This window comes from Mustela erminea, chromosome 9 (genome assembly GCF_009829155.1).
Source record: "Mustela erminea isolate mMusErm1 chromosome 9, mMusErm1.Pri, whole genome shotgun sequence".
Classification (NCBI taxonomy): Eukaryota; Metazoa; Chordata; class Mammalia; order Carnivora; family Mustelidae; genus Mustela; species Mustela erminea.
Genome location: NC_045622.1, coordinates 27,120,285 through 27,145,765, shown reverse-complemented (window position 1 = coordinate 27,145,765; position 25,481 = coordinate 27,120,285). Strand labels below are relative to the sequence as shown.

Sequence of the window (25,481 nt, the reverse complement as noted above, 5' to 3'; positions counted from 1 at the left end):
ATCCCCTTAGGGCACATGGGTGGCTCAGTTGGTTATGCGTCTGCCTTCGGCTTAAGTCATTATCTCAGGGTCCTGGGATTGAGTCTTGCATCACTCATGGTGGTGGTGGGGGATGTTCCTGCTCAGCAAGGACACTGTTTCTCTCTCTGCCTCTCACTCTGCTCATGCTTATGCTCTCTCTCTCTCACACAAAAGTAAATAAAAAAAAAAATCTTTTAAAAAAGTATCATGAGGGACTATGGACTCTGAAAAATAATCTGAGGGGTTTGAAGTGGTGGGGGGTGGGAGGTTGGGGTAAGAGGTGGTGGGTATTATAGAGGGCACGGATTGCATGGAGCAGTGGGTGTGGTGAAAAAATAATGAATATTGTTATGCTGAAAATAAATAAATAAATAAATAAAAAGTATATCCCCTTAATATCCCCTTAAGGCATTGTGACATAGAGGAATAGATTTGATGTTGAGGGAATACAGGGGATAGATACCTAAGCCAGCCTAGAGGCCAATGTCATGGAAGTTTTTTGGATGTATGACACCCAAACTAAGCTCAAGAAAATAAATACAGATGTAGTGAAAAGAAGGATCACATGCACCCCAATGTTCATAGCAGCAATATCCACAATGGCCAAACTGTGGAAAGAGCTGAGATGCCTTTTAAATTGATAAAGAAGATGTGGTCTATATACACAATGGAATATTTCTCAGCCATCAGAAAGGATGAATATCTAACTTTTGCATCAACATAGATGAAACGGGAGTAGTTTAGGCTGTGAAATAAGTCAAGCAGAGAAAGAAAGTTATATGATTTCACTTATTGATGGAACATAAGGAATGGCATGGAGGACAGTAGGAGAAGGAAGGGAAAAATGAAGGGGAGAAATCAGGGAGAGAAATGAACCATGAGAGACTATGGACACTGAGAAACAAACTGAGGGTTTTAGAGGGAAGATGGGAGGGGGGTTGAGTTAGCCTGGTGATGGGTATTAAGGAAGGCATGGATTGCATGGAGCACTGGGTGTTATACACAGACAATGAATCATGGAACACTGCATCAAAACCTAATGATGTACTATATGGTGACTAACATAACATAATACAAAAAACAAAAAAAAAGTTCTAAGAGATGCCTAATCAGTTAAAAAATTAAATAAAGAAAGAAAAAAAGAAAAAGCAGAAGAAAAATAAAAGTGAACCTGAAGAAGGAAGAAATTGTAGGCAAAGGAGACAATACAAGAAGAATCCTATCATGAAGAGTTTCTGTGGCCAGGCATAATTGGTGATGGACAAATGGCTGCTAAAGGAGCCTGGGCCAAAAGCCATTCAACAAACATTTAGTGAACACCTCCTGTATACACAATTGTGTTATACATACATGAATGACAAGCAGAGATATACAAATTTGGTTGGCCCTCTATGAACTTAGCAATCTATTTGGAAAAAAAGTGTGTATAAACATTCCAAAGGGTTGAAAAATAAAGCAAATTTGTCCCAAAATTGCATGTGGTTAAATGCCAAATGAGTGGTAGAAACATTAAGCTCTGCAAGTTAGGAAGAGGGAAGATCACAGCAAGTAGAAATGTCACAGTGACTTTGCCTTATCTCTTGAGTCTATTCTGGAAGGCAACGAAAGGAAAAAAACAGTTATAATGGCTGAAAAAATGAAGTTGCTTCACATAGGACAGGAATACATGGGCACAACATGGAAGGCAGAAATCAGCAAATGTATGAAGATGGAAAGTTGATTTACTACAAAAGACAAAAGAGAGTAGTGTTTGAGATCCTGGCTAAACTATGTTCCAACTGGGTAGCCTTAGCCAGATCACTTCACCTCTCTGTGACTGACTTTCTCATCCATGCCATGAAGCAATAATTCCATGTACCTCATACGTTTCTTCTGAGGATTTAAGGAGTGAGTTTATAACAGACTTAAAGGCACTCTTAGCAATATGAAGTTCCCAATAAGTTAGTTTTAATATTGTATGTGCTTGGAAACACATATATGTATGTAGTTAATACAGAATGGATGCTTGATAAATTGTAATTGACTCGAGGAAGAATGGGATACAAGATCAACGAGGTAAGCTAAAGCCAAAGTATGGAACAGCCTGAATGACTAGGTCCTAGATTTTCATTCTATCCTGTAGCCAATGGCAAGAAATTGTAATTTTTTAAAGAAAATATGCCATAAATTTTTAATGTACTTTAAGCAAAATAGATCTGGTAACGATGTGTCAGAAGGAATGGGATAGACAGAAATTAAAGTCAAATAAATTAGTCTATGTTAGAGTGAGATTCAAGGGTTGGGCTAAACTACTGGCTCTATAAGGATGGAAAGAAAAGAAACATCCAGGAAAATGTGCAGGTGCTTGATGATTCCTGGGATAGGGAAAGTAGAAACAAGGAGTCAAATATGAATGCCACTTTGTTCAACAGCAGCTGGATGGCTAAGCTAGCAGAACACAGGATGATATACGAAGATCTTCCTTGGGGAAGGACAATATTTTGATGAGTTCGATTCTGTTTTAGGCATTCTGATGGTGAGATTTTCAAGGACATGCACTTTCAGCACTTACAGTGATACCACCAAAGGTCTGAGACAAGTTTCCAGAACATGGTTTGACAATAAATAGCAAAGGAATGAGAACCAAAGCCACAAAAGTCAATGAGATGTGGTAGGAGTTTGTGGTTCCTTTAAAAAGGCCATTATGTTGCTTCCACAAACATGTATGTGACATCTCTGCTGATGTGGAGCTCTGAATCTAGAGAACACACCAGTATGGAAAGAGGAAGACCAATAAGTGAGTAGGTTATGTTTGGAAAGGAAGGTAGAAGCTCCCTGAGTCACACTGAATACTCTGGATACAGATCTACATTAAATACATTATGTTAAGGTTTACTCTGGCTCTTATTGAATTCCAATTCAAAAGTATAAATAATTAAATAAGATAATTATTGAAACTATTGTAGGGAACTTCTTCACTCTTGGTTTAGCTTCCACTGCCCAGGTGTTAAGTTTTAATAATTATGTCATTAATAAATAGCAATTTGCTGTTTTTAGCCCACAGTAGATATCCTATTAAATCCAAATTAAGATGCTTTATTAAGCATTGCACAGTCCTGTGGGGCTGGGAATACACATAAGCTGCATGGACCAGGTTATTCTGCATGACACACGCAGATCTATGCATCCCAGATGGCCTCCTTTACTGCCGGTGGCACTCCCCTCTTGCCTCCTCTATGTATCAAAGATCTGGATGCCCATGGCAACTCAGGATGGTTTTCACAACTCCTTCACGGCTCTTTCACTGTTAAGGCCTTGGGACCTCTGTCCTTATAGTATAAAAAGGACCAATCTGGAACACCTTAGAGTTTCCTGGTTTCTGGACCCCACACAGAGACTCTCAGGTGCATGTCAATGGCCTGGTGCATGTTCAATCTACATCAAAAAGTTCTCAAAGATGCAGTCAAGCAGATATTGCTTTGCGACTGATCCATCTTTTCACACTGGCCACTGTGGACCAGCAGGAAGTCTAGTGCAAAACTGAGTTGTTAAACAATGGAGTCGGGTTATGGTAAAATATGCTTGATCTAGGACCTTCTTTCTTTCATCTAGACTGAACAGAGAAGAGTTGGTCATGCAGCATGAAAACTCCTTCCTTGAGCTCAAAAGCCCTTCATGGACCAGACCTTGCCTCTTCTGTCTGTACCCAACCCAAGTCACTTTCTTCTTCTCACTCCTCTGGCTACCTTTCCTCCTGAAACACCACAAGCCATTCATTCCTTGATTCAGATTCATTCTGCTTGTCTTTCTCCCTGTTCTTCATCTGGATGATTCTTATTCTTTAAATCTTAACTCCTCTATGAAGCCTTCCTTGATCATCTTTTCTAAAATGGAACCTTTAGAATGACAGAGAGTTGCATGATTGCCAGCTTCTTCCAAGTAAAATGTAAGTTCTGTTGCTTGTTTTGTTCATTGATGTGCTCTGCACATACCATCATGTCTGGCACAGCTGTTCAATAAATATTTTTGAATGAATGAGTTAGGGTATTTTTATAAGACTGTTTGGAAATGCAAATAAATCAAAAGGAATGACCTTCATCAAGATCTTGAAATGACCCCTAAATGTTCAACATCTATGATAATACTAATAGATACTATTTACTAAATACTTACTATATAATAGTTGTTTTACATATGTTGCTATGTTACACATACATATGGGCCACTGACACATTATGATTTTCTGTTGTGTGTTAGATATTTTACAGGAAGCTTGAATTGATCTTGACAGAATTCTATGAGGCAGTACTACTATTCCTATTTACAGATTAAGAAACTAAGGCTTAGTGAGATTTTTAAATTTGCTCAGTTACCCAAGTAAGTGTCAACAGTGAGACCTACATGATCCAAGCCATATTGTCTTCATATGGAGAGTTAAGTCCAGTGGAAGGCAGATTCCTAACTCTGCGACCTTTGGAGCTTGCTGAACTCATTTGTCCCTCACCCATCATCCCCCTTTACCTCTCTGTGTGAATATTGGCATGCCCACAGTCCATTTGGGAAAGAGAGTCTTCTCTGTTCATTTGTATGTGCTTTTACTCTCTGTCTGAAGAGGGGAGGGGAGGGTTCTGTAGTATATTTCTTGGACCATCCCACATTTGCATAAATATCTCATCCTCCCCCTGCTCCATCTCCAGCACTTCCTAATCAGCAACCTCGCATTCAGATTCCACTACTATGAGCTGAGGCAGGGAGCTGTAGCCTTCTTGGGCGGCTTTTACTGGAAGCAACACCATAGCTGCTGCTTCCCACAACAAGGTGTTCCTAGCTGTCTCTCCACCATGGCGGAGAAATAATCAATCCGATATACTGGTGGGTCCCCTGAGACCTTATTTGGCTTATTTGGACTGAAAAGACTAGTCAGTCTGTCCTTCTATCTTCTGTCCTTCTTTTTCTCCTTCCTCCCTTGCTTCTTTCTTTTCTCATTCCCATCTTGCCTTCTTCCTTCTTTTCAATAAAAATATCTGTATAATGGAATGCACATTCCAATATTGTAGGTTCTGTGGGACTTTTTGTCCCTTGATAAAAAGAACCCTTACCTTTGCATCAGAAGATCTGGTGAGACCAGACCCAACAATTACTAGCTGCATAAACTCACATAAGTCATCTAACTCACCGATTAATTTAATTATGTTACTACCTTGCCTCTTCAGAATAGATGTTCTATGCATCAGACAAAACTATGAGAAATCACGTTTTAAAAGTAAAGTACTATTCAAATGTGATTTATTAGTGTTACTAAAAATGTGTACCTCTAAAGGCCACTATGAAGACAAACACAGACCTTAGGAGCTGTGGGGTTGAGATGGGACTCCATCCCTCACCAAAGTGGGTGTTAATCATTACTTCAGATGAGCTAGAGGTTTGGAGACAAACATATCTTTAGGTGAGGGTGCACACTGCTACCTGGGGTAGGGATGGGCAACAGGACCCCGTTTCCTTGCTGGCAGTGTGCTTGCTGCCTCCAATTTCCAGAAAGAAAAGGTCAGATTGCAGACATTCAGAATCCCAAATCAGAGTTTGAAAATGCTCTTAATGACAAAGCTCAGGCCAGCTATTATTTATTTCACCAGAACCCTTTTGTCACTTCTTACATCTCATTCTTTCTCTCTCTCCATATTAAAAGCCCTTCATGTTGGCTGGAAAATCAGGAAGCCCTGAGAGAAAAGCTAGTGATTTATTCAGGATTAGTCATAAACCACTGGTTCTGAAGTTTGGAATTCATTCCTTTCAGGATCAGCTTAAATGTGGAAGGAAGTTTTTATGAGCTCTGCTCCCTGACCCAGTTTAGTCATTCCTGATAGAGACATAAGAGAATAAAATAAACACCATGCATTCCTCACTCTATGCTTTCCTGCTTCTGGGCATATTAACGTAAATTGAATTTCACAGCAACTTACCTGTAACTGTAAGTGCTCCATTATATTTGGCAACATCCAAGAAATTGCTAAGAAGCATCTCTTCATCAATTGTTTAAGGTGGGCACATAAGGGTGTTATTGTTAATCATAATGAGGATCTGCCATCCAGGCAGGCCTCGTTGTTAACCAGTTTCTAGTAGAACAGCCCTTGCTTTGGGTTAAATATGTATGACTGCATTCATGCCCCATTCGCTGAATAGGACCAGAGTTTTAGGGACCAGGTCATGAAGGGAGGAGAGAGGGAATGGGAAGGGAAGGGCCACTGAACGCCTTCTGTGTTAAGCACTTTGCTGGAGGTTGACATTCACTGCTTCTTTTTAAATCCTCATGGAAATTCATATGCATTATCCCCGTTGCACAATTAAGACAACAAAACTCAGAAAAGTTACACAAGTAACTCAAGGAAGTCAGACAACTGCAATTCACTAATAAGGTGTCCCTAAAAAAAAAAAAAAAAATCAGCTACACTTTACACAAACTAGAGGTCCTCAAAAACTAAAGTAATGCTAACCAAAAGGGACTCAGTTAATAATCTGACTCACTTACATAATGTCATGAATAAAAAAAAAGAGAAATTCAAGATAATATTACTTTTTATTACTATTCCTCATTGAAGAGAACTAATATTTGTTGAGTACCCAATAAATAGTAGGTATTTGTCATGCATTTTCCCATTTAACGCAAAACACTGGGGCTTTAAATAGTTAACAGTGTGCTCAAAGTCTAGTGCCACCTAGAGAGTGGCACTATGTGCAGAGAGTGGCAGATCCTGGACCCCACCCCTTTCTACAGGGTTTTGGAGATCACATGAAATATGTAGGTATAATTGAAATCACTTAGTGACCTGCTAATCACTCCACAAATGAATGCTATTGTGATTGAGATAATGCTGAGTTCAATCAATTAGTGGTAAACAGCATAATTGTCTCTGTAAAAATCCACCCTGGAATCGCTGACCAGGATTTCTTCAGAGCGCACCTGTGACATCTTCAGACATGCATGTTTTCTTCACGAGCATCTCCCAGGTGGAGGCTGGCAGGAAGTTTCTGATGCCTCCTGTTTCTAATTCCTGCCCACCAGGAACTGTCTACTTTTGTTTTCACCAGCAGCCAAAGCCTGCCACAAAGCCTTTTCGGGCAGTTTCCTTTGTTCCCCTTGCCTCTGGCATCTGGCTATGTCTCTTGTCTTCCTAGATGCAGAAGGCTGCTCCTGTCTGTGAAGCTCAAGTGGCCAGTTAAGGTAAGCTATAAAACCACGTCAGTCACTTTGCTCCAATCACCTAACTTATCAGCTGTCCTCTCCACCAGAAAGATTTCCTTGCATAAGCTCCAAAATATCTTCAAAGAAATGAGACACAGACCCCATCTGGCTCAGGACAAGGCTGGCGACCCCATACTTTAGCTAGAGAAACTCTTTAGGGGGTCCTCTTTCTCTTCAAATTTAGGAAAAGATTAGCTTACTCTGCCTCTTGGATGTTCTTGCTTCTGCTCAGAAACCCACCTTGTGGAGAGAGGAATGGTCTTTCTATAACCCTCAGTGTTGTCACCCAACACACATCTCCAACTTGTGACAATACAAGGAACCACATATGTAAGTGTGTCTGTGTATGTCAGCATAATCTCTTGGCCTCTTGGCAATGATTCTCTTGGTTCAGAGTCTCCTCTTGCCCTTAAGAGCTGCCTGGGTGGGCAGGTACCCACTATTCCCCTCTCTTGGCTGCCCCATCCAAATCAGATAGAGACAAGGGGGCAGAGATGAAGCCCCTGGCTTCCGGAGGTCCCACTCTCAGCCCTGCAAAAGCCTACTTCCCGGGATTGCCCATGCACTGGCTGTTGACTAGGCCAAGTTGGCTTACCTCCTCAGCTGCCTTGGTGGTGTCTCTGGCTTTCATTCCTAATTGCCTAAAAGCAATGGTAGTTACGCACTGACACATGGGCTATCAAACCAGCTGGCTGCAGTTGGGAGGTTGTGGGGAGTCCTCCCCACCCCGTCCTTGTTTGTGGTGTGGTATAACTTCTCCACAGGCTCTTCTCTTTTCCCTCAAGTACATGCAAGCTTATGTGCAGAGGAAGGGAGACAACCCTGGGGGAGTTTCTGCTTTTCTCCATCTGAGCACCACTATAACTTGTGCCAAAATGAAAATCTGAGTTATATCTACACCCCCTGTGACCATGGTCTTTGGGAACAATTTAGCCATGTGCAAAAGACATCTCATTATCTGGCCTTGAATCCTGAAGCCCAGAATGTGGCCCCACTGCTATCCAAAGTAACTTATCAGTTGGTTTTAAACTGATTTCCTGTTCTGAGACCTTATTGCCACTAAATCCCTCATAAAGGTTAAGGTCTGTGAACAGATCAAGGTGAAGCCTCTTCCCCTCCAGCACAAGGGGCAGAGATGCAGACTGGTCTGTTTTAAGCTACAAGTTCTCCGTGATTGTGATGGCTCTGTTAATCCCCCTGTGAAATGTCACAGTGCTGGAGTAAGTGAGGGAAGCAGTTGGGGAAAGAAAAAAGTTCCAACATGACTTCTTGTTAATACAAAGCTTGTCAAACACATCACCTAGAAATACCAAATGTCTTTATTAGATTCTTTTATCTCCCCCCGAGACTGGAGGGACGCAACCAGTTGCTTCTCGGCAGAGATGTCATCATCCAGAAACTAATTAAAGGCTACGCAGGAAGCTGGGTCTCTCGCACTCCAGAGAACAAAATGCATTAGCAACTGAAGTAAAAAAAAAAAAATATATATATATATATATATATATATTATATATATATATATATATTACAAGTGAACTTTATATCGAAAAGGGCAAGTTGGGAATTTGACAATAACTCTCTTTCTCCCTCATCAGCTCACAGCAGGCGGAAGTGGGCCCATCAGGATGTCAATGAATCTTGACACGGGGCCATCTGCTCCCCTGCCTCACTCAGGCAGGGATTTCTGCTCTCCTGGTACCAAGGGGTAGACAGCACCTGACCGCTTACTATGGGAAATGCAACGCATGATCTTCATGCCACTATACACCCTTCCCCATTAGAGTGCAAGGCAGGCAAACTCAGGACAACATTAATTTCTCTGTGCACATCAAGGAGCTTCACTTCTCCCTCTGTACGAAAAGATGATCTAATAATTACCCTTCTCATAGGGCCATCCTGGGGATTCAATGAGTTCATATGCATAAAAAGCTAAGGACAATACTGTGCATACAGTGTGTGCTCAATAAAGGATAGTGATTGGCCTACTTGTCATTTTCATTTCATTGTTCACTAGAAAACCTCACTATGTCTCCAACAGAGTTCTGGTTTCCTCCCTCCCCATCCTCCTTAAGGCATCCTAGTTAACAACATCATCACCTGTCTGTTGTTGGGACAAAGGCACAGGAATCTGTGGTGTGTCTTTATCTTGGTTTCCACACCTGTTATGAAGTCCTGCTGGATTTATCTCAAAAAATAACCCTCAGTCTGCCTTGCTCCCATTTTCTTCCTTCTTACTACCTAAGTCCATCATCTTTCTGGTCCTCAAGCTTCTACACTGACATGGACATTCCATTACCTGCATCACAACTGCAGTAATTAAAAACAGCAACATAATTTAGATCACATCCCCTGCTTAAAAACCTCTAAAGGCACCTGACGGCAGTGAAATTTCAAATTCATACCTGCATCTCTCTCACAGTGGATCCCGGGGGAGTTCTGAATTTCCAAGGACTGCTTTGCCCAGAATGAACTCCGCTCCGATCCCCTGATCTGCCTTCTATTCCCTGAAGGTGCTAAGCTGGCTTTTTACTCCTGCCTTTGCGATTTCTGTTCCTTCACCGGAAATGCTCTTTTCCCAGATCTACAAATGGCTAGTTGTTTGTCATCTGGTTCTTACTTTAATAGTCACCTCTGCATCCTTCTTGCCCATGCCACTCAGGATAGCTTCCTACCCCACACAATTACCCTGATTGCATTATCTCGGGGTACACATCTGTTCCCCAGAATTGTCATTTGTTTGGTATTTTTCATTTATGTTTTCTCGTTAGAATGTGAAGCCCACGAGAACAGAACCTTATCCATATTTCCCCATTCTGTCCCTGTCACCTAGAATAGTGTCCAGCACACAGTAGGGGCTCAGTAAATTTCTGATGAATCCTTGAATTACCCTGGTCAGAATTGTTTCTTTATTTGTCTTCCTAAGCCCCTTTGTTCAAACCCTTTCATACAGCATATCATATGCTGTCTTAACAAATGTTGGTCTAAGCATCCAGCACCCGCACTAGAATATGAGACTCAGAAGGAAGGAGCTATACTGTTTTTTATTTCTTTTTTGTGCTTCACCTTTTATATCCCCCAGCATGGTGCAATGTTCCTTGCAAATAGTAGGGGCATGACAACTGAGTGGTCATTTGTATGTTCCAACTACATCACGCATATTCTCTTACCCGTGGCTCCTTGGTACAAAAATAGATGTTTTTTGGTAACAGGTTCTGTGGCTTAACTATTGACACTAGAATTAAATTGTTTAAACTGTTAAACTTGAAACTGTTACTGTTTAAACTGTTACTGCCATACCACACACCCCAAAAGCTACACTGGTGGTGGTCTACATGCCCAGGCACACGGGTACACACACACACACAAACAAACACACACACACACATCTATCGTGAATCAGGGGTGCAGAAAAACTATATTTCCTACTATGAAATTTGCTGTTTGTCATGAAGCCAGAGAAAATGTCAACATGCTTTTGAGAAGTCCGAGTTCAGTGCCTTCTTTCAGGATATAGGACATCAAAACAAAACAAAACAAAACAAAACAAAACAAAAAAACAAAAAAAAAACCACAATGGCCTATGGGCTGTTCTTCTTTTACTGAGAAGGTTGTGTTGAGTAACACAGAAAAGCTAAACAAAAAATCTGTCACCAGGCAATAAATTAAAAATAGGTCTGTACTACTGAAGATAAATCAGTAACTTTAATACTCCTCCCCTGAGCTGGGCATCTTCAAGGAACATAGGACAGGTATCTCCAAGCTGAAGTATTGGTTAAAAAGCTGTCCTTTAAATTACATTTGAGCTATTTCTTTTCTGGCTGGCTGTATTTTTTGTGATCTATCTGGAGGCTTAAAAAGACACACAGAAAAATAAATCTCAGTTCCATTAAGCACACACTATGGACTTGCATATTTGTTCTTATCTTTGGCCTCCCTTCCTTTCTATCATCCCCCGGGTCCCCCCCACCCCCCACCTCCCCAGCACCATCAAACATCGGCACCAGAAAATGTTTACGATTACTCCAGACACTGATACTAATCTAATTCCCTGTAATTGCTATTCATCATCATGTAGACTTCTTTTCTCTTTTATTAAGCTCTAGTGTTCACATCCCACACAACCTATAACTCTAGACATAAACTCATATATGCTTATTTCTAGAATCAGAATGGTGGGCGAAGAATCGGATCCTATCTATGCTGTCAATCAGAGAACGTGGGTCAGCGGAGACAGCCAAGGGTGCAATACTATAGGTCTAGATGAGATTAGCACAAGTTAATGTACTTGCCTTCACTTGAAATCAGGCACAGGCCCCTGCTGAGATGAATCAATATTTAATAATTGTGAGATATGGTTATGTGTATGGGAAGAGGTCTCCTTTCCACCCTCATGGGGAGCTGTTTGCAACAACACTGCACATACAGCATCTCATAATGTCTGGTGCTAACTCCTCTGGCGATTCCTATTTTTATCAGCAGCACCATCTACTTCTAAAATGCATAACAAAGATAATAAGCTAGCCCCCAAAAGAGATCTGCCTAGACCAAAGTGGTTAGGGACTGGCATGAGTTCATAACAGTAGGCAATGGAATTTTCTTTACTGGATATGTGGGCTGGGAAGGTGCTCTGGAGTCTGGGAGGAGAAGGAACAACTTTATTTCCGAAAGTACTTATCAGTGCAAAATTGGAAAGCCAGCCTACTAGAGTTAAGGGCATGTCATTGAGAGAGAAGAGACATAAGCTCCTGTTCCTCTCAGCTCTTCAGTCCTCCCACCCTGTAACCCTGTACCAATTACGTTTGTTATGCATCGGGTTTTTCAGTCATGATAGGATGGTCTGGGGCTAGCCAGAGTTTCTCGGCCTTGGCACTACTAACATTTGGGGCTGGATGTTTCTTTGTTATGTGGCAGCTGTCCTGTGCACTGTCCTGTGCTGTTTAGCAGCATCTCTGGTCCACCCACAAGATGCCTGTAGTCTCTCAGTCCCCTAACCCTTGAAGAGAGTTGAAACAACCAAGAATGTCTCCAGACATTGCCTGGAGGGTAAATTCACCATAACACACCACCCCCACCACACACAATCGCTGGGCTAGCCAACCTTTGCAAGGAATGTCTCCTAACTTTCTGACTCTGTGACAGTTACAATTGTTTGAAAGCTTCTCCCCATATCTCTCCCCTTCTAAGTTGCCTAACTGGGGTTCGCTTTCACAGCAGTCATACTGGTCTGCTGTGAACCTCACTTTTCAGCCTTGAGAGGCGTGGTGGTACTAAATGCATTCCCATTCCCACACCAGACACTCCTCAGTTCCAGCTCAGAGGTAGATGCTGTGTCCACAAGCACCGTCTTGCTCTCTCGCCTGGCCCAACTGGAGGTGCCAGAAACTTCCCCACTTTTGTACTCTTCCTATGCCCGTTTCATCTCACTGCCCCCTTCTGCAGGTTACCAACAGTGCAGGGTAGCAGCTGCTGAATGGCTCATTACCCAGGGCAAATTTGTCAGAGAGGAGCCTCAGCCTAAGCACTGCAATGAATCCTTCAATTGGCTAGGAATGAATGCATTAATCTGGGGCTATTAGAGTCTTTTATCAGGCTGCCTAAAATATACTGCCTTTCCGAAGCACACTGAGCAGGCATTTCACCCTAAAGGGATATGTGGGAGGGGAGCACTATATTGGCGCTAACTAAAACAGAACAGCGAAGAAAAATATAAAGGGGGGGGGGGGAAGGCTGGGTGCAGAGAAGCTAGATATGGTGTTGCTGAATGTACTTCTAGAATTATCATCTTGTTTTTTCAAGACACCCAAGCCTTAAAAAAAAAAAAAAAAAAAAAAATCCCCCATCCGAGCAACTTCCTTCCCCGTGAGGATGAAGGAAAGACAGGCAAGTCTCTGAACAGGTCCTAAGAGTAGCAAATTTCCCTGTGGAATTGCATGGTGAGATTAGCAAGGCCACAGACCCACTGGCTCGGATTCTATCACACACCCAGTGGAGGATGAGATTGTGCCTATGTGGATGCTGATATTCAGAGACACACAATGTTCTCCTAGCATGTGGTCAAGAGAGCAGTTATGTGCACACATCTGCTACCACCACTCACCCCTCTCTGAAATTATGACCTCAAGTGCATTCCAGGTGCCATCATCGAAGCACTCAGACCCTCCTGCATAAGGTCACAGGGACCTGCAGTGGGATCCTGACGTAGCAGTGCACTGGGCACTGGAGCCAGGGAGAAACCACAGGACTCCTTGACCCAGCACACATCGGGGCCAAAGGGTTGATGTCTCAGGACTTATGGGCTCCATGCATAAAAAAGAAATTATTATGACTGCTTTGCCTGAGAGAGTTCTTATGAGAGCCAAATTAGGCAATTTCTGTGGAACTGTTTTCATATTAATAAGGAAAAAAGAATATGAAGTATAGCTGGGATGCCATGACCTGAAGACCAGAACATTCCATCATTGGGGGAAAGATGACCTATCCAATGCAGTAGCCATGAAGGCGATGAGGTGGTGTCTCTGTCTGCTGCTGCCATCATGAATTTCAGGAGGCTTGCAGGTTCCTCCAGAAGCCGTGATACAGGACCCAAGCTAAAGACAGGAGGCTGCCCACGTAACCTGAGATGTGATGGGATTTCCACAGAGGAGACCTGCGTTGTCAGAAGTAGACCAACTAGATTACCCATGGGTCTGCCGGCCACTGACTGGTTCTTTTAACTTTGGCTGCTCTGTTTTTCATTTTGCTTGATCATGCTCTATGATTGTTGATCCTCACAGGCAGAACATCAGAATGAGATGGGATTAAGTAAAACTTTGGGTCCTCCTAGGAGGTCCCAGGGAGGGGAAAGCTGCTGCAGAGCTCAGCGATCAAGTCCTGGTCACCAAAGGCTCCTGCTGGCATTTCTTTCTTTCTGTCATTGTAAATTTGGCATCATCTGGGCTTCCCAAAATCCTGGGATTTATTTATTTCTGTCATCCTCTTAACCATCTAAAGCAGAACACTTTAGATTTGACTTCAACTTTCCCTAATCTCTCAATTTCTAGGGTGACAGAGAGATTAACAGGCAGGTGTAACCATTATTTTTGATTAGGATGAGTCAAGTCCAGTGAAACTGTCTGCTTTTAAGTGCCTTGACCCATTCTTTGCCTGGGCACAAGGTGGGTTCAACATTAGAAAACACCAGTCCCCCCAAAATCAAGTAAAAATAATGGATGCTACCAAGCCCTGCAGCCACTTGTTATCTTATCCTAGGCTATCTCCCAGATTTCAGAAAAGCCATGTTCTTGGAAAACTAACTTCCAACCCTCTTCCATGCCAGAGAGCTGGAGCCTATTTTGGTGATTTTGACCAAGAGACACTAACGAGAGACTCTTCTTGTTTTTTGTTTTTGATTTTTTTTTTGTTTTGTTTTTTTAATAATGTTTTTTTTTTTCCACTATATACAGCAAAAATAGCAATGCTTGGCCATTTGTTTTGGAGTAGATTACCATGGCCCATTTATGTAGCTATTGGGGAAGGAAGAAAATAACTATTTGTGGTATAACAAAATCATATGCAATGGGATAATTGGAAGGCAGCAAGCTCTAATTTTGGGTATCGTTTCTCATTAGACAAGCACTGGAAAAACTCTACGTGCATTATAAATGCAGAGTTTATTTCAGTTCGATGCTCTGATGAAAGACAACTTCCTCTCTAGAGAAAGAAAAGTGAGAAAAAAGCATTAAAGTGAACAACAAAAGGTTTGATGTCTCTTGCAAAAACTGTGTACATATATGTTTGTACATATGCCTACCTATCTGCATGCAGACTTACACACCTGCATATGTGTACACATCCACATACAGGCACACATACTGGGGAGGGAGGGAGAGTAAGGGCCACAGAAAGGGAATCTGATGTTTAAGCATGGAAAGGCTTCCAACATGGAGGACTTCGGAGTTTTTTTTTTGTTTTGTTTCCCATGTTTGCTGAAAATTCTATTTCTATACCACTGAGCACAGACATGAGACTTTTTTAGAGGAACTGGGAGAATAACAGATCAGATACCATCATAAGGCTGTCACAATGTATAAACAGTCTCAGCAAAAGAATCTGGAGTGCTGAGGCAGAGTACAATAATAACCCAAATCAACACAAATTAAAACAACAAAAAAGATGAGCTGAAAACACAAGTCACGGCCATACAGTTTCATAAGAATTTTGTCTCTGAATGCAAAATCTGACCCGATGATGTGTAGCATACATTCGCAGTGACACAGTACATTAATAATGTGTGTTAACCTGACTGAAGGTCAACTGTTTATAACTGAATATTTTGCCAGAAAGCTATGTGTCACTAACTCTTCATCAAATTCATGTGCTGGGATTACAAATAACTATGTTCAAAAAATGCAGCACAGAGATTTTAGGGCGCAAATCCTTCTGTGGCCCTTCCTTCCAGGTACTACAACTAAGGGATGGGGCAAAGCTTCAGATGGCATCAAAGGTCTATTATCAGTTTTCCCAGCAGGACAGAAGGACTGGGGGTGTTGTAGGGCCCACAGGAAGGAGAACTTCCTGTCCCTCCTTTTTTTATTGAAGTGTTGTGGATATACAAAGCAATACTAGTTTCAGGTGCATGACATAGTGATTCAACAATTCTGTGCATTACTCAGGGCTCCCCCGAATAACTGTAGTCAGCATGCAATGCTACTGCAGTATTATTGACTATATTCCCCGTCCTGTACTTTTTAGGTCCACGATTTATTTATTTTATAACTGGTAGTTTATACCTCTTAATCCTCTTTATCCATTTCATCCACCCCCCTATTCTCCCCCTCTTTGGCAACCAGCAGTCTGTTCTCTGTATTTGAGTCTGCTTTTGTTTGTTTGTTCATTTTTTTTTTTTTAGATTCTACATGTAAGTGAAATCATATGGCATTTGTCTTTCTCTATCTGACTTCTTTCACTTAGCATAATACTCTCTAGGTTTATCCATGTTATCACAGATGGCAAGACCTCATTATTTTTTCGTGGCTGAGTAACATTCCACCGTATACCATATCTTCTTTGTCCATTCATCTATTGATGGATGCTTGGGCTGCTTCCATATGTTGGCTATTGTAAATAATGAAGCAATAAACATATGGGTGTGTCTCTCTTTTTGAATTAGTGTTTTCATTTTCTTTGGGTAGGGCAGCTCTTTGCCTAAAACCAATCCCATCTACTTAACTAGTTGTAGGTGGGAAAGCTGAATAGAGAGAGCAGAGCTCCACCTGTCTGTATACTGCAGCATCCCAGGGAGTGCAAGTGTCCTGTATAACTGGGCAAAGAAGAGACTAAAATGAGTTTGGGAGAGAATTCTGCTTTGGAAATGGTAATCAGTGATCTGTGAGTCAGCTGGATCAGCTTACCCCAACCCTTTCTTCCCCAACAGAGCAAAGTAGGAGAAAAGGAAGGAAGTCTTTTCTCTGGCCCTACCAAGGGGGCACAAGTTTTGGTGGAATTTTGCCTCTTCTATTGGTGGACATAGGTTCTGGGGCAAGAAGAACCATGGGTACTCCTAAACCCAGTCCTTTCAGAAACCAAAATACTTTAAATGTTTGAAATGCAGAATCCCTACCTTTCTTATTTTCATTCAACTGTAAGTACAGGGGATGCTGAGATCAAAGGCTTTTCCACATAAGTAACGTAAGTAAACTCCATCAGGTAACTCATAAGTTAGGGGTGCCCATAGTGCAAGAGGTTAAAGGGGTGCAAGCATGATATTCTAAAGCAAAAGCAGTTGCCATGTGGCAATGGAGGACTTTCTGTTATGCGCTGACTATAGGGAAATCAGCGTGCTATACTTTAGCATTGATTTATTAGATACTGACTTACAACTTCCAAGTACCCACTAAAACCTTTACCTTTGAATTAGACTGGGATGGAAGCATTTCACACCAGCATTTTCCCAGTCCTAATCCCCGGAACTTAATATGCCATGGGAATGCTTTCTGGGTAGTATGGCATATTTTACAAATGAAAAGAGCATTCATCCATTTCTATAAAATTACTGTTTTTCAACAATTAAATTTTGTGAAAATTATTTCTGAATAACTATTTCTGGTCTCATCCAATAGTACTCTTTGTTTTCAAATACAATAAAGAAAATGGCACTTAGCCTGATTAGGAGTTTATTTTATTTTGTCTTATTTTGAGGGGAGGGGATCCAAACTTTCTATAGCTTCTTGGATCTAGAGAAAATATGTTGGTCCTGGTACTCTCAAGAAACATGAAGCTCTTCAAACAGCACCTGTCTTTGTAAAGGTAGTCATTTCTGATTTAGAATGTTGTACTAGGAAATACACAGTCCTTGGGCTCTTCTTCATAACAATGATTGCAAACTTGGCTCCAGAGTCCCCTAAGTATGATGTCTACTAATCTAGAGTTTCTATTGGAATTAAAATTCCTTCAGAAAAAAAAGAACCATGTGTTCCCGGTATTCCGTTAAAGCTTCTAGCAAGGTGCCTGGTGCCAAGCACAAACTGGAAATGATTAAAGCAAAACTGCAGGGGTCGTCTCTCAAATATTCTGCTTGTTCACATCCACACCAAATAGAGCCAGTGAGACATGGGCGTTCATCCAGAACAAGTTGGTTCACCTCTCCCTGGTCTGTTCTGATAATTCCAAGAGTCCTTACAAATGTGTTCATTAATGCAACAGTTGAATAACCATTCCCTGAGTACCTACTATGTCCCAGTCCCACATAAAAGGGATGACAATGAAAAGAGCAGGGGCATTCACTGAAAGGGCACCTCAGTGAGTGCAGAAGTTGGTGATCTAGGCAATAAATCCTGTACAGTGCCATCACACGAGATGCATGTGTCAAATATGAAGGGGACACAAGGAGGGGTGCAAATGCAAAGTAAAATGCTATGTGTTTGGGTCTTACAGGAAATCTGGGAGTATTAAGGGTACCAAGGCAAGTGTTACAGGGAGCAAACATGGCATATATGAAAGCTCAGAGAATTAACATCAGTGAAATGCCAGGAAGTGAGCTGGTCCATGTTGGTCTGCTCCAACATGGGTGGTGATGAGTGGTAGAAGACGGTGGCAAAAAGATGATCTAGGGTCCCATTTTGCAGACGCTCATATGTCTCACTAGAGATTTGGGGTTTATCTCAGGAAGTCGGAGCCATCAGATTATTCTAAGGAGTGGAGTAACAAAACCAAATTTATGTTTTGGAAAGATAATTCTGGCAGCAATAAAGACTGCATGTTTTAGAGAGTACTGCTGAGAGGAAGTTTCTACTCTTACTACCACAGTATTAGCATCTTTACAGGCTCAACTACCAACACTACTTCTCACTTTGAGCATTACCTTACCTTTATTGAAAGCTTATTGTTTATGCACATTCAAAATGCTTTAAACATATCACCTCAGTCAATTCTTGCAGCAACTCCATGTGATAAGCATTATTATTAACTTTATTTTATGTATGACACAGAGCAAAGTCAGGTGAAATACCTAAGTTCACTCAGCTACTGAGTGGCAGAAGTATGATTTGTACACAGGTGGTGTTATACCGGAGTCTATGTCATAACACACTTAACCTCATTATTCCTTGAAAATATTAAAGGTACTCTTATAAAAAAAAGGCATAATGTTGATCTATCTAAGAGGGGAAAGGGTAGTGTGCAAAAGAGTCAAGAAATATTTGGTAGATGAATTATTAAGCCAGGGACTTAAAAAGTACCAAAAACAGATTCGTACCATAAAGAAAAATAAAAATATGCAGTTGATACTGGGGTTTCTAGCTTGGTTGACTGGGTGTTTGCTGGTGTCACTTGTTGAGATGAGAAGTACCACTTGAAGAATTAACTCTGAAATATACAGTGGTAATTTGCTTTTCATTAAAAATACTACCCAGACCTGAACACTTTTCCTATACTTAAGAAACCCTTGATAGTGTAAGTCCACTATAAAACCTGATAAAGTCAAAAAGTTGTGCTTTTACACCCTTGTAGCTGGAGGATGTTCATATCATCTGGTCTCTGTCTACTGAATGCTCTTGTCAAGGACTCTGCCTTGATACAAGTAATACAGAGGCAGGGACAGTTTGAAATTTATTCCTTTTGGGATGTCTAATGCTCAGACATGTCAGAAGGTGTCAAGAATGGTGCTAAGAGGCAAAGACAGTTTGGAATTTATTCCTTTTGGGATGTCTAATGCTCAGACATGTCAGAAGGGCTAAGATGGTGCCAAGAATGGTGCCAATATTAGTTGCTGTGGCTACAGTGCCCTGGTGAGATTCTTCCATCATTGTGATTTTTGTGTCTGTATTGACCTCTTCCCCTTTTTTGAATCAACTTGCTGTCAATTCCATGAGTTCTACATTGTCCATGTAATCAATTCCACTTTGTTAAGTCAGCCTGAATCAATCTCTGTTGATTGAAACCAAGAACCCAGTAAGGTACAGAAGAGGGTAAGAACAGTTTGAAACATGTTGGGTTCAAGTTGTTTGCAGGACATGCAAGTTAAGATGCCTACTAGATAACCTGGAATCATTTGAGAATTTAGAAAAGAGATGAGACAGCACACTGTGATGACTTCCTAAAGCAACACCCCATGCTAAAGCCGTGACTGAGTAGCATCACCTGGGAAAGACTGGAAGGGAAGAAACTCAAAGTTAGAATCCAGAGGAAGGCCAGATTTATGGTTTGAGGAAAGGGTCTAGGTTATCAAGCAAAGGAAACTGAGAGTGGTCAGAGCCTGGTGAAAGTCAGGGGACCATTTTCACGACAGGTTTCATGAAAACTTAGGTGTCCTTAAAAGAACAGCTTAACTTACCTTACACTTTTTTGTAACTTTTTCTGCAAACCTTGAGTAAAATAAGTAGACTCCATGATAGGTTGAATAATTGATCATATCCATATAGTAGTGCTAAACCACATTTATCATTTCTTTCCTCTCCTCTCTGTTCATTTCATTTCTTTTTCTTCTTCTGATACTTTACCCAGGAAAGGGCGCCTGTGGGCCTGGGTCTGGTAGCAGCAGAAAACAGTGGAAAGGCAACCTGATGTCACAGCCTCATCAGATTTAATATTTCATCATTTAAGGATATGTGGAATAGAGGTGAGGAGCTGGATTACCAACTATGGTGACTAAAAGGGTATCAGAAATTATAACTCAAGTCCTTCTATTCAGGTCCAACTGCCTAGGACAGATATAGAAAAGTCTGAGAGGATCATTTTGTTTTCTTTTCTTTTTCCTGTGAGCATGGGAACCTATGAGCTTGCAGTTCTGGAATCAGAACTGTTTAGGTGAAGCCGTTTGACATAAAATTTCTGTCATGTGTCCTTTTCCTTTAAGGACTTAAACACTCCAGCTCCCCCCTATTTTTCTTGTCCCTTTGAAGTTGCTCTACTTCTTGGCTAATACCTGCCGTTAGTAATTATCTATCACTCTTTATTACCATTTTTAATAGTTGTGTTTGACTTAACATGACTATCAACTTCTCTCTGCCTTCTGAATACCAACATCTCTCTACTGGATTATTTTATCCTCTTTAAGGATGCTCTTATTCTCTTTCATCTTCACACATTATGCAATAATTTATTACTCTACGAATACACAATACAAAGTGAATGTGAAGTCCCATATCAAAGGACCCACTTTCTCGCCAAACCCAAGAAGTTCCTCCTTTATATTCCAACAGCTCTTAAAATGATGTTCATGGGTCTTTAAAGAGAGTACGGAAAGAGTGTCAGATTTTCCAATAACTTCTTGAAAGAATATGTAAAATTACTTTATTATTAACATTTGCCCTTTTCAGGTGAAGAAACTGAAATCCCATGTTAGAGTCTAACAACCAGATTTTAAAACAGCCAGGCTGTTTCAGAGGCCCCATGTTAAACCACCATGCTATACTATCCCGAGTCAAGGCATCCCCCATTCTTCTTCAGTTTCCTTACACCCCATACCAATCAATCACTGAGTCCCATGGATTCTCATTGATGAAAATTCATTCAATTCTCTATTTTCTTTATCATCATGGTGAATTACCTTAATTTACGCCATTCTTACTGCTCCCCTGAAATTACTATAGTGGAGTATGCCAGTTTTGTCCCCTTTCCAAGCCATCTTCCAAAATGACTTTGAATTAGCTTTTCAAAAATGCAAATCTCGTCTGCTTATAATATTTTAAAGTATCCACTTTTCATTCAGGTTGGCACTATGTAAAATCTTTAGCTGAGTATATAAACAAAAACCTTCAGGACTGGTGCATTTATACCTCTCTAATCTGATCTTCACCCAAACTTAGTGTTGATCTCTCTCTCTCTCTCTCTCTCTCTCTCTCACACACACACACACACACACACACACACACAGAACCTTTGCCCACCCACACCTATATTTCAACTATTCTTATCTATAAGCTGGATTAGGATGTTTTCCCTATCCCCCTCTTCCCAGAATTGTCTTTTGTGCATCCATTCTGGTTCCTTCCATTGGCATACTTTCAATCTTTGTACAGTTAACTATTCTTAGCCCTTTAAATCTAGACTCAGGGCGCCTGGGTGGCTCAGAGGGTTGGGCCTCTGCCTTCGGCTCAGGTCATGATCTCAGGGTCCTGGGATCGAGTCCCGCATCGGGCTCTCTGCTCGGTAGGGAGCCTGCTTCCTCCTCTCTCTCTCTCTGCCTGCCTCTCTACCTGCTTGTGATCTCTGTCTGTCAAATAAATAAAATAAAATCTTAAAAATAAATAAATAAATAAGTAAGTAAGTAAATAAATAAATAAATAAATTTAGACTCAGATTTGGAAGCCTTCCCAGACTCCACACCACCTTGAGCCAGTTCAGTATTGAACCTTTTTTTGTTGTTGTTGCTGTTTCTCTAGCATCTTAAGACAGCTCATTGTATTAGATGTTAATAGAGGGTGGAGATTCCTGAAAACTCTGAGAATAGCAGTTCTTTTTTATCTCTGAATGCCCAGACAGGACTGAGTGCCTGAAACATAACAGGTACTCAACAAATGAATGGCAAAATGAATAAAATCAGGAACAAAAAGCAAATTCAGCTTACTTAATTAATATAATTGTTTGTACTGAATGACTGAAATGCCCAAGGTTTTCTTCACTTTGAATCCATTAATCTAATTGACAAGTTAAATGTTAAATTCTCAGAACTTATATTTCCCACTAATATTTTAAAAACATTTTCGTTCTGAATAAAAATCTTCTCTCTTTTCAATGGCCTAAATATATACTAATGAAATTCTTATTATTTTAATTTGATTTTTAATTCCTTTCTCCCATATCATGCTTCCTTGATGGACAAATGATGAACATTCCTTCCCTAACTTCAATTTTTAAAATGGGCAAGTCTATATCCACAGAAAGCACAAGAGTTCAACTGTCCAGGACATATTTAAAACAATATTAAATTAAGTTAAAAATATATACTAATTATATATTATTATAAATACTATATACATATATATCAAGCTATTCATAATTGTTTATATTCCACTGTTTCTACAATAAATCTGAGACATCTTACAATGGAAAATAAAATAAAAGAGTAAAGTGAACACATAAAGTAAGGTAAAAAAAATAAGAGAATACCTCAAATGGCAATGATAAATGTCAGCACAGATTTGATGTTAAGCTTTACATTTCTTTTTGAGCTTCCTGACAGAAAGGACAAAATGGGAGTACTGTTTAGTTTGCTAAGTTAAGTATGCTTTGTTAAGTTAAAAGGAAACATTACAGCTTCTCTGGGTAAGAAAGGAAAAAAATGTATATAATTTACATAATATTAACTTTTATCCCTACCCCCTTTATGTCAAACAAGTGATAAGCATAAGCCACAGGTCTCTCTATCCCTGAGATGAGTTTAGTGATATGATCCTAATGATTCAGAGTTCCCCTGTATTATCTAAGTTATCTAAGGCCTATATTATCTTATGTTATATAAGTATTATTTTAAGATTTTATTTATTTATTTGAGAGAAAGAGCACGCACAAGTGGGGGGAAGGGCAGAAAGAGGAAGAAGCAGACTCCCTGCTGAACAAAAGCCCTATGTAGGGTCTGATCCCAGGTTCCTGGGATCATGTCTGGAGCTGAAGGCAGACACTTAACTGACTGAGCCACCCAGGTTCCCCTATATAAGTATTTTTAATTCAGACATCAACATAAGTATACATAGTATAAACCAATTTAATGTTAATTATTCTGCAAAGCCCCTGAAGTTCTCCATTACTAGTTTTCATTTCATAAAGTTGCTTGGAACATTCATAATCAATAAACAGTAAATAAGGAAGCAAACAGTATCCTGAATTAAAAGTGTGTCTATTTTAAAAGTTTTTGAACAGTTGCCTGAAGCAATTGGGAATTAACAAGAGGTTTACCTTGTCAAGATAAATGCATTAATTCACAGCCATTAAAGCAGAGATCCTAATCTTCCCAGTATTTTACCCCATGCCCCATTGGAGCTTCTTTGTTTTCAACAAGATTTTCATTAACTTTAGGCATTTTGTTAGTCTGTTCGGTTCATTGCTCAGGTGTGGAACCACTGAACTCAATTATGGTTCCTTGCATAGAGTTTTGAAGTACAGAATTACTAAGAATTTGCTTGTTAAGAAAAATCAAATGTCTTCTGTAATGTTCTGTATTTGAATCTGATTTGTTGTAAAATATGATCCTTAGTTTCAGCAACAATAAAGATAGCAATGATAATAATGTATTATAAAGTCATTCGATCTTGTCCCTTGTTCCACTTTGTGGCAAGCATAAGTGCAAAACAATGTATTAATGTTCTCGTACTCACCAGCTGAAATTGTTAAAGCTATTAAATTGAATCATACTGTGGCCACTAGATTGGAGTGCTACTGTTGAGCTCTAATATTTACTTGTATAAGGCCAACTGAATCTGAATGAAAGAGGGTTTCTGTCCATGGTGCTGAAAGCAAATAGTCTCCCACAGGATTTGATACCTAACAAGTTCAAAGAAACCTCTTATGTTGAATCATGCATGTATTGTAATGTCTCTAATAAATCAATTACTTTTTGGCAGCAAAATGTCACAGCATTTCAAATTCTGATAATCACCTCCACTTTGCTGAGCTTTAGGCTGTAATAATCCACACAATCTAGCATGGAATGCATCAAGGAGAAGGTTGAGTAACAAAGAAACAATAAAACTTAGGGTCGTATACTTGACTAGGATTCAGAGAGGCTAAAAGCCTTCCCCACTCCTAGAATACTAGGAAATATACAGATATAATACCCCTTGTCAAGCATAAATCTGGAAAGAAATCTAACATTTGGTATCTTATTTAGAAAGTCCTCTGGAATGTATACAGAGGAATCCCTCAAATATTTATTATTTGTTAAACACCAGCATATGCATGATATCTTTTGGCACTTATGTAACCCAGTTTTATGCCCTTCGAATGATAAGATGTGACAATATCTTCCACTTGTTATATTGCAAAAGGGAAAGAAAGTACCTTCAACTTAAAAGTGTTTCATCTCCTATAGAGATGAAAACTCTTTCTGAAACTGATTTTTTTCTATGTGCTTTCTTTTCTTTGAAGACTGACCAAAATGCCAAAAACCCATCTTTTGTAAATGCCTACTTTTTATCACCTAACCTTGTGCAAATAGCCCCATCTGAGGGACTGTACCTGACTACATCTTCCTCTGGAATGAGAAGTTATATGAGTTTCCCAAGGACAGACAAATGAGCAAGACTTCTGCACATTGCACAGATTATTTTCTGCGTACAGTAACACTTAACTGGAGGGAAAATATTAATACGCTTCGATCAAGTAAAATCCTTTCATGCATTTATTCAATGAATCTTTCCTTAGTGTCCAACATATGTCAATACCTCACTAGATGATGATGATATAGAAATAAATTATAAAAACCTGGCTCCTATTCTCAAGGAACACATCGGGGGCAAAGGAAACACCCATGAATCAGATAATCACAGAACAGTGACAGGAATGCTATAGTCATAATACAAATAATTTTTTTTTAAAGTTCAAGGGGGAGAACCCATCAACTTTCTTAAGATGGGGTGGAGTAGAGTGTGAAAATATCTAAGGGTGGCTTCTCAAAGAAGGCAATTAATTTCAAACTTAAAAAATGAGGTAGACTTTCTTTTTTCAGGCTGAGAAAGAAGAGACAGAGAATAGCAGAATTTCAATTAAAAGTTCTTGGTATTATCTCCCACAACCATTCCAGGGGACTCCGTCTTTGCATCCCCATATC

At 40.2% G+C, this 25,481-nt stretch overlaps 1 protein-coding gene across 10 annotated transcripts in view; it reads right to left on the bottom strand.

Annotated features, from left to right (window-relative positions):
• Positions 1-25,481, bottom strand: part of NTM (neurotrimin) — a 939,904-nt gene that overhangs the window by 118,723 nt on the left and 795,700 nt on the right. The window lies entirely within an intron of this gene.